Source organism: Arachis hypogaea, chromosome 8, assembly GCF_003086295.3.
Source record: "Arachis hypogaea cultivar Tifrunner chromosome 8, arahy.Tifrunner.gnm2.J5K5, whole genome shotgun sequence".
NCBI classification, from domain to species: Eukaryota; Viridiplantae; Streptophyta; class Magnoliopsida; order Fabales; family Fabaceae; genus Arachis; species Arachis hypogaea.
This window is the reverse complement of record NC_092043.1, coordinates 20,927,712-20,938,395: the sequence shown is the minus strand read 5'-3', so window position 1 is coordinate 20,938,395 and position 10,684 is coordinate 20,927,712. Positions and strand designations below refer to the sequence as shown.

At 37.3% G+C, this 10,684-nt stretch overlaps 1 non-coding gene across 1 annotated transcript; it reads right to left on the bottom strand.

The window, feature by feature from the left end:
• Positions 1-6,635: 6,635 nt before the first annotated feature.
• On the bottom strand, positions 6,636-6,739 carry LOC112708520 (small nucleolar RNA R71). Its single transcript, XR_003156374.1, has one exon. It is a non-coding gene; the product is annotated as a small nucleolar RNA R71 (small nucleolar RNA).
• Between the last annotated feature and the right edge of the window lie 3,945 nt (positions 6,740-10,684).

Genomic DNA, 10,684 nt, shown 5'->3' with positions numbered 1-10,684 from the left:
ATGCGAGTTTGGGCGTTTAACTCCCACTTTGGTGCCAGTTCCGGCGTTTAACGCTGGGAATTCTGAGGGTGACTTTGAACGCCGGTTTGGGCCATCAAATCTTGAGCAAAGTATGGACTATCATATATTGCCGGAAAGCCCAGGTTGTCTACTTTCCAACGCCGTTGAGAGCGCGCCAATTGGGCTTTTTTAGCTCCAGAAAATCCACTTCGAGTTCAGGGAGGTCAGAATCCAACAGCATCTGCAGTCCTTTTTAGTCTCTGAATCAGATTTTTGCTCAGGTCCCTCAATTTCAGCCAGAAAATACCTGAAATCACAGAAAAACACACAAACTCATAGTAAAGTCCAGAAAAGTGAATTTTAACAAAAAACTAATAAAAATATACTAAAAACTAACTAGATCATACTAAAAACATACTAAAAACAATGCCAAAAAGCGTACAAATTATCCGCTCATTAGAGGCCACAACCAAACTCTAAGTTTGGTGTTGAACCCCCACATTCAAACTCTAAGTTTGGTGTTGGGAGGTCCCAACAATGCTCTGAACATCTGTGAAGCTCCATGAGAGCTCACTGTCAAGCTATTGACATTAAAGAAGCGCTTATTGGGAGGCAACCCAATTTTTATTTATCTAATTTTATTTTTCTTTTTATTGTTCTTTTATGTTTTATTAGGTTCATGATCATGTGGAGTCACGAAAAAAATACAAAAATTAAACAGAATCAAACACAACAGAAGAAAAATCACACCTTGGAGGAAGGACTCACTGGCGTTTAAACGCCAGTAAGGAGCATCTGGCTGGCATTCAACGCCAGAACAGAGCATGGATCTGGTGCTAAACGCCAGAAACATGCAGAAATCTGGCGTTTAAACGCCAAGATTGCACACTGAGGAAAGCTGGCGTTCAACGCCAGAAACATGCTGCGGATGGGCGTTGAATGCCCAGAACAAGCTTAGAGCTGGCGTTTAACGCCAGAAACAAGCACCAACTGGCGTTAAACGCTAGGATTGTATGCAAAGGGCATTTTACACGCCTCATTGGTGCAGGGATGTAAATTCTTGACACCTTAGGATCTGTGGACCCCACAGGATCCTCACCTGCCTCAACTCACCTTCTCTCTTCTTCACCAATCACCTCCACCCATATCTTCCCCACCCAATCCCATCCATATTGCCAAAACATACACATTTCTCCCTCTCCTCCATATCTTCTTCTCCTTCCATTCTTTCTTCTTTGCTCGAGGGCGAGCAACATTCTAAGTTTGGTGTGGTAAAAGCATAGCTTTTTTGTTTTTCCATAACCATTGATGGCACCTAAGGTCAGAGAAAACTCAAAAAAAAAGAAGAAGAAAAGGGAAGACAAAAAAAATTTTTCTACCTCCGAGTCATGGGAGATGGAGAGATTCATCTCAAGGGTCCATAGCTCAGTAGAAGAGCATTTGACTTCACATCAAGAGAGCATAAGGAATTCCCTCATCAAAAAAATCCCTGAGATACCTCAGGGGATACATGTTCTTCCACATAATTATTGGGAGCAACTAAGGATAGGAACACTAAAATCATTAGGGATCATGCAACAGAAGCAAGGAAGAGACATAAAAGAGCTCAAAAAGCACCATTGGTCCTTTAAAAGTCGCCACCCTCACTAAGGTGAACTCATTCCTTAACTTCCTTGTTCTTATTTCTCTATTTTTTTCGATTTTTATGCTACATGTTTATCTATATTTTGTGTCTCTACCTCATGATCATTAGTATTGAGTAACTATGTCTTAAGGCTATGAATAAATTCCATAAATCCTTCACCCCTCTTAAATGAAAAATGTTTCTAATTCAAAAGAACAAGAAGTACATGAGTTTCGAAATTACCCTTGAATTTAGTTCAATTATATTGATGTGGTGACAATACTTTCTGTTTTCTGAATGAATGCTTGAACAGTGCATAATTTTGATCTTGTTGTTTATGAATGTTAAAATTGTTGGCTCGTGAAAGAATGATGAACAAAGAGAAATGTTATTGATGATCTGAAAAATCATGAAATTGATTCTTGAAGCAAGAAAAAGCAGTGAAAAAACAAAAGCTTGCGAAAAAATATTGGCGAGAAAAAAAAATTTAGAAAGAAAAAGAAAAAGCAAGCAGAAAAAGCCAATAGCCCTTAAAACCAAAAGGCAAGGGTAAAAAGGATCCAAGGCTTTGAGCATCAATGGATAGGAGGGCCCAAGAAAATAAATCCAGGCCTAAGTAGCTAAATCAAGCTGTCCCTAACCATGTGCTTGTGGCATGCAGGTCCAAGTGAAAAGCTTGAGACTGAGTGGTTAAAGTCGTGATCCAAAGCAAAAAGAGTGTGCTTAAGAGCTCTGGACACCTCTAATTGGGGACTCTAGCAACGCTGAGTCACAGTCTGAAAAGGTTCACCCAGACATATGTCTGTGGCATTTATGTATCCGGTGGTAATACTTGAAAACAAAGTGCTTAGGGCCACAACCAAGACTCATAAAAGTAGCTGTGTTCAAGAATCAACATACTTAACTAGGAGAATCAATAACAATATCCGAAATTCTAAGTTCCTAGAGAAGCCAATCATTCTAAACTTCAAAGGAAAAAGTGAGATGCTAAAACTATTCAGAAGCAAAAAGCTACAAGTCCCGCTCATCTAATAAGAATTAATATTCATTGATATTTTTGAATTTATAGTATATTCTCTTCTTTTTATCCTAATTGATTTGCAGTTGCTTGGGGACAAGCAACAATTTAAGTTTGGTGTTGTGATGAGCGTTTATACGCTTTTTGGCATTGTTTTTAGGTAGTTTTTAGTAGGATCTAGCTACGTTTAGGGATGTTTTCATTAGTTTTTATGCTAAACTCACATTTCTGGACTTTACTATGAGTTTGTGTGTTTTTCTGTGATTTCAGGTATATTCTGGCTGAAATTGAGGGACCTGAGCAAAACTCTGATAGGAGGCTGACAAAGGACTGCTAATGCTGTTGGAATCTGATCTCTCTGAACTCAAAATGAATTTTCTAGAGCTACAGAACTCCAAATGGCGTGCTCTAAATAGCGTTGGAAAGTAGACATCCCGAGCTTTCCAGAAATATATAATAGTTCATACTTTATTCGAGATTTGACGATGTAAACTGGCACTCAACCCCAGTTCCATGCTGCATTCTGGAGTCAAACGCCAAAAACACGTCACGAACCAGAGTTGAACGCCCAAAACACGTTACAACTTGGCGTTCAACTCCAAGAGAAGCCTCAGCTCGTGGATAGATCAAGCTCAGCCTAAGCACACACCAAGTGGGCCCTGAAAGTGGATTTCTACATCAATTACTTACTTCTGTAAACCCTAGTAGCTAGTCTAGTATAAATAGGATAGTTTATTATTGTATTAGACATCTTTGGTCTCAGTTTTATTTTATTTTTCATATTAGGAGGCTATTGATCACGTTTTGGGGGCTTCCATTCGGCAATGCCTGAACCTTCATCACTTATGTATTTTCAACGGTGGAGTTTCTACACACCATAGATTAAGGATGTGGAGCTCTGCTGTACCTCGAGTTTTAATGCAATTACTACTATTTTTTATTCAATTCTACTCATTCTTATTCTAAGATATTTGTTGCACTTCAACATGATGAATGTGATGATCCGTGACACTCATCATCATTCTCACCTATGAACGTGTGACTGATAACCACTTCCATTCTACCTTAGACCGGGCGCATATCTCTTGGATTCCTTAATCAGAATCTTCGTGGTTTAAGCTAGAATTGATGGCGGCATTTATGGGAATCCGAAAAGTCTAACCTTGTCTGTGGTATTCCGAGTAGGATTCCGGGATTGAATGACTGTGACGAGCTTCAAACTCCTGAAGGTTGGGCGTTAGTGACAGACACAAAAGAATCACTGGATTCTATTCCAACCTGATTGAGAACCGACAAAAGATTAGCCGTGCTGTGACAGAGTATTTGGACCATTTTCACTGAGAGGATGGGATGTAGCCATTGACAATGGTGATGCCCTACATACAGCTTGCCATAGAAAGGAGTGATAAAAAACTGGAAGGAAGAAGTAGAAAGGCAAAGATTCAGAAGGAACACAGCACCTCCATACACCTATCTGAAATTCCCACCATTGAATTACATGAGTAACTTTATCTTTATTTTCTATTTATTTTATTATCATTATTTAAACCAATAATCTCTTAATCCATTTAAATCCGCCTGACTGGGATTTATAGGATGACCATAGCTTGCTTCATACCAACAATCTCTATGGGATCGACCCTTACTCACGTAAGGTATTACTTGGACGACCCAGTACACTTGCTGGTTAGTTGTGCGGAGTTGTGACAAAGTGTGACTCACGTTTGAGAGCACCAAGCCTTTGGAGCCATTGTTGATGATCACAATGTCATCCACCAAGTTTTTGGCGCCATTGCCGGGGATTGTTCGAGTATGGACAACTGACGGTTCATCTTGTTGCTCAGATTAGGTAATTTTCTTTTTATTTTTCTTTTCAAAAAGTTTAAAAAAAATATTTTTCAAAATTTTCCCTTTGTTTTCGAAAATTTTTCAAATTTTTTAAGAATGAATTCTAGTGTTTCATGAAACATGTTTTAGCTTGGCTGGCTATTAAGCCATGTCTAACTCATAGGATTTTGATTGAGGACTATGAATTCATTACTTCCTTTTTCCAAAATATGTTTTCGAAAAATTTAGTAAGAAAATCCAAAAAAAAATAATAAAATGATAAAAACCAAAAATATTTTGTGTTTTTTGTTTAAGTCTTGAGTCAATTTTTAAGTTTGGTGTCAATTGCATATTCATATTGTTCTTGCATTTTTCGAAAAATTCATGCATTCATGGTGTTCTTCATGATCTTCAAGTTGTTCTTGGTAAGTCTTCTTGTTTGATTTTGATGTTTTCTTGTTTTCTATTTTTTGTTGTTTATCATATGCATTTTTCATTTGTTAGAGTCCAAGCATTAAAGATTTCTAAGTTTGGTGTCTTGCATGTTTTCTTTGCATCAAAAATTTTTCAAAAATATGTTCTTGATGTTCATCATGATCTTCAAAGTGTTCTTGGTGTTCATCTTGACATTCATAGTGTTCTTGCATGCATCATGAGTTTTGATTCATAATTTTCATGTTGTGAGTCATTTTTGTTGTTTTTCTCTCTCATCATTAAAAATTCAAAAATAAAAAATATCTTTTCCTTAATTCTCTCCTAATTTTCGAAAATTTGAGTTGACTTAGTCAAAAATTTTTAAAATTAGTTGTTTCTGATAAGTCAAGTCAAATTTTCAATTTTAAAAATCCTATCTTTTCAAATTTTTTTCAAAAATCAAATCTTTTTCATTTTTATCTTATTAATTTCGAAAATTTTAAAATTATTTTCAAAATCTTTTTCTTAATTTTATTTCAAATTTTCGAAATTACACTAATATTAATGTGATTGATTCAAAAATTTAAAGTTTGTTACTTTCTTGTTAAGAAAGGTTCAATCTTTAAATTCTAAGAATCTTATCTTTTAGTTTCTTGTTAGTTAAGTAATTAATTTTCATTTTAAAAATTAAATCTATCTTATCTTATCTTTTATATCATATCTTTTTCAAAAATTTGATTTTAAAATATCTTTTCTAACTTCTTATCTTCTTATCTTTTCAAATTTGATTTTAATATCTTTTTCAACTAACTATTTGACTTTTTGTTTGTTTCTTATCTTTTTCAAAACCACCTAACTACTTCTCCTTCTCTAATTTTCGAAAATGTCTCATCTCTTTTGCAAAATTCTTTTTAATTAATTAACTAATTGTTTTAAAATTTTAATTTTAATTCTATCTCATCTTTAATTTTCGAAAATCATTAACTCCTTTTCAAAATTAATTTTCGAATTCTCTCTCTCATCTTCTTCTATTTATTTATTTATTTACTAACACTTCTCTTCACCTCTCTTCATCTCCAATCACTGCTTCTATCCTCACCTTTGTGTTTGGGTTCTTCTTCACTTTTATTCCTTTCTTCTTCTACTAATAATAAGGATCCTCTTTACTGTGACATAGAGGATTCCTCTTCTTTTCTTGTTCTCTTCTCTTTCATATGAGTAGGAACAAGGAAAAAAGCACTCTTGTTGAAGTTGATCCTGAACTTGAAAGGACTCTAAAGAGGAAACTAAGAGAAGCTAAATTACAACAATCCAGAGGCAACCTTTCTAAAATTTTTGAACAAGAGAAGGAGATGGCAGCCGAACCCAACAACAATAATGCAAGGAGGATGCTTGGTGATTTTACTAAACCCACGTCCAAGTTTGATGGAAGAAGCATCTCAATTCCTGCCATTGGAGCAAACAATTTTGAGCTGAAACCTCAATTAGTTGCTCTAATGCAACAGAACTGCAAGTTTCATGGACTTCCATCTGAAGAACCTTACCAGTTTTTAACTGAGTTCTTGCAGATTTGTGAGACTGTTAAGACGAATAGAGTAGATCCTGAAGTCTACAGGCTCATACTTTTCCCTTTTTGCTGTAAGAGACATAGCTATAGCATGGTTGGACTCTCAACCTAAAGATAGCCTGGACTCCTGGGATAAGCTGGTCATGGCCTTCTTGGCCAAGTTCTTTCCTCCTCAAAAGCTGAGCAAGCTTAGAGTGGATGTTTAGACCTTCAAACAAAAAGACGGTGAATCCCTTTATGAAGCTTGGGAAAGATACAAGCAGATGACCAAAATATGTCCATCTGACATGTTTTTAGAATGGACCATGATAGATATATTCTATTATGGTCTATCTGAGTTCTCTAAGATGTCACTGGACCATTCTGCAGGTGGATCCATTCACCTAAAGAAAACACCTGCAGAAGCTCAAGAACTTATTGACATGGTTGCAAATAACCAATTCATGTACACTTCTGAGAGGAATTCCGTGAATAATGGGACGCCTCAAAGGAAGGGAGTTCTTGAAATTGATGCTCTGAATGCCATATTGGCTCAGAACAAAATGTTGACTCAGCAAGTCAACATGATTTCTCTAAGTCTGAATGGATGGCAAAATGCATCCAACAGTACTAAAGAGGCATCTTCTGAAGAAGAAGCTTATGATCCTTAGAACCCTACAATGGCAGAGGTAAATTACATGGGTGAATCTTATGGAAACACCTATAACTCATCATGGAGAAATCACCCAAATTTCTCATGGAAGGATCAACAAAGGCCTCAACTAGGCTTTAATAATGGTGGAAGAAATAGGTTTAGCAATAGCAAGCCTTTTCCATCATCTTCTCAGCAACAGACAGAGAATTCTGAACAGAGCACCTCTAACTTATCAAACATAGTCTCTGATCTGTCTAAAGCCACTTTAAGTTTCATGAGTGAAACAAGGTCCTCCATTAGAAATTTGGAGGCACAAGTGGGCCAGCTGAGTAAGAAAGTCACTGAAACTCCTCCTAGTACTCTCCCAAGCAATATAGAAGAGAATCCAAAGAGAAAGTGCAAGGCCATTGATATAGTCAATATGGCCGAATGCAAGGAGGAAGGGGAGGACGTGAATCCCAATGAGGAAGACCTCATGGGACGTCTCCCAACCAAGAAGGAGTTCCCTATTGAGGACCCAAAGAAATTTGAGGCTCATATAGAGACCATAAAGATTCCATTAAACCTCATTCTGCCATTCATGAGCTCTGAAGACTATTCTTCCTCTGAAGAGGATGAAGATATAACTGGAGAGCAAGTTGCTCAATATCTAGGGACCATCATGAAGCTAAATGCCAAGTTATTTAGTAATGAGAGAAAGCATGAACAACTTCTCTCAATGCAGAGTCAAACAGAGCCCCCACAGTCAAACTCTAAGTTTGGTGTTGGGAGGTCCCAACAATGCTCTGAACATCTGTGAAGCTCCATGAGAGCTCACTGTCAAGCTATTGACATTAAAGAAGCGCTTATTGGGAGGCAACCCAATTTTTATTTATCTAATTTTATTTTTCTTTTTATTGTTCTTTTATGTTTTATTAGGTTCATGATCATGTGGAGTCACGAAAAAAATACAAAAATTAAACAGAATCAAACACAGCAAAAGAAAAATCACACCCTGGAAGAAGGACTCACTGGCGTTTAAACGCCAGTAAGGAGCATCTGGTTGCGTTCAACGCCAGAACAAAGCATGGATCTGGCGCTGAACGCCAGAAACATTCAGCAATCTCGCGTTTAAATGCTAGGATTACACACTGAGGAAAGCTGGCGTTCAACGCCAGAAACATGTTGCGGATGGGCGTTGAACGCCCAGAACATGCTTAGAGCTGGCGTTTAACGCCAGAAACAAGCACCAATCTGGCGTTAAATGCCAGGATTGCATGCAGAGGGCGTTTTACACGCCTCATTGGCGCAGGGATGTAAATCCTTGACACCTTAGGATCTGTGGACCACACAGGATCCTCACCTGCCTCAACTCACCTTCTCTCTTCTTCACCAATCACCTCCACCCATATCTTCCCCACCCAATCCCACCCATATGGCCAAAACATACACATCTCTCCCTCTCCTCCATATCTTCTTCTCCTTGCATTCTTTCTTCTTTGCTCGAGGGCGAGCAACATTCTAAGTTTGGTGTGGTAAAAGCATAGCTTTTTTGTTTTTCCATAACCATTGATGGCACCTAAGGCCAGAGAAACCTCAAAAAAAAAAGAAGAAGAAAAGGGAAGACAAAAAAAATTTTTCCACCTCCGAGTCATGTGAGATAGAGAGATTCATCTCAAGGGTCCATAGCTCAGTAGAAGAGCATTTGACTGCACATCAAGAGAGCATAAGGAATTCCCTCATCAAAAAAATCCCTGAGATACCTCAGGGGATACATGTTCTTCCACATAATTATTGGGAGCAACTAAGGATAGGAACACCAAAATCATTAGGGATCATGCAACAGAAGCAAGGAAGAGACATAAAAGAGCTCAAAAAGCACCATTGGTCCTTCAAAAGGCGCCACCCTCACTAAGGTGGACTCATTCCTTAACTTCCTTGTTCTTATTTCTCTATTTTTTTCAATTTTTATGCTACATGTTTATCTATGTTTTGTGTCTCTACCTCATGATCATTAGTATTGAGTAACTATGTCTTAAGGCTATGAATAAATTCCATAAATCCTTCACCTCTCTTAAATGAAAAATGTTTCTAATTCAAAAGAACAAGAAGTACATGAGTTTCGAAATTACCCTTGAATTTAGTTCAATTATATTGATGTGGAGACAATACTTTCTGTTTTTTGAATGAATGCTTGAACAGTGCATAATTTTGATCTTGTTGTTTATGAATGTTAAAATTGTTGGCTCCTGAAAGAATGATGAACAAAGAGAAATGTTATTGATGATCTGAAAAATCATGAAATTGATTCTTGAAGCAAGAAAAAGCAGTGAAAAAATAAAAGCTTGCGAAAAAAAAATATTGGCGAGAAAAAAAATTTTAGAAAAAAAAGAAAAAGCAAGCAGAAAAAGCCAATAGCCCTTAAAACCAAAAGGCAAGGGTAAAAAGGATCCAAGGCTTTGAGCATCAATGGATAGGAGGGCCCAAGAAAATAAATCCAGGCCTAAGCAGCTAAATCAAGTTGTCCCTAATCATGTGCTTGTGGCATGCAGGTCAAAGAGAAAAGCTTGAGACTGAGTGGTTAAAGTCGTGATCCAAAGCAAAAAGAGTGTGCTTAAGAGCTCTGGACACCTCTAATTGGGGATTCTAGCAAAGCTGAGTCACAATCTGAAAAGGTTCACCCAGTCATGTGTCTGTGGCATATATGTATCCGGTGGTAATACTAGAAAACAAAGTGCTTAGGGCCACGACCAAGACTCATAAAAGTAGCTGGTGTTCAAGAATCAACATACTTAACTAGGAGAATCAATAACAATATCCGAAATTCTAAGTTCCTAGAGAAGCCAATCATTCTGAACTTCAAAGGAAAAAGTGAGATGCCAAAACTATTCAGAAGCAAAAAGCTACAAGTCCCGCTCATCTAATTAGAATTAATATTCATTGATATTTTAGAATTTATAGTATATTCTCTTCTTTTTATCCTAATTGATTTTCAGTTGCTTGGGGACAAGCAACAATTTAAGTTTGGTGTTGTGATGAGCGGATAACTTATACGCTTTTTGGCATTGTTTTTAGGTAGTTTTTAGTAGGATCTAGCTACTTTTAGGGATTTTTTCATTAGTTTTTATGCTAAATTCACATTTCTGGACTTTACTATGAGTTTGTGTGTTTTTCTGTGATTTCAGGTATTTTCTGGCTGAAATTGAGGGACCTAAGCAAAACTCTGATAGGAGGCTGACAAAGGACTGCTGATGCTGTTGGAATCTAACCTCCCTGAACTCAAAATGAATTTTCTGGAGCTACAGAACTCTAAATGGCGAGCTCTCAATGGCGTTGGAAAGTAGACATCCAGAGATTTCCAGAAATATATAATAGTGCATACTTTATTCGAGATTTGATGACGTAAACTGGCGCTCAACGCCAGTTCCATGCTGCATTCTAGAGTCAAATGCCAAAAACACGTCAAGAACCAGAGTTGAACGCCCAAAATACGTTACAACTTGGCGTTCAACTCCAAGAGAAGCCTCAGCTCGTGGATAGATCAAGCTCAGCCCAAGCACACACTAAGTGGGCCCTGGAAGTGGATTTCTACATCAATTACTTACTTCTGCAAACCCTAGT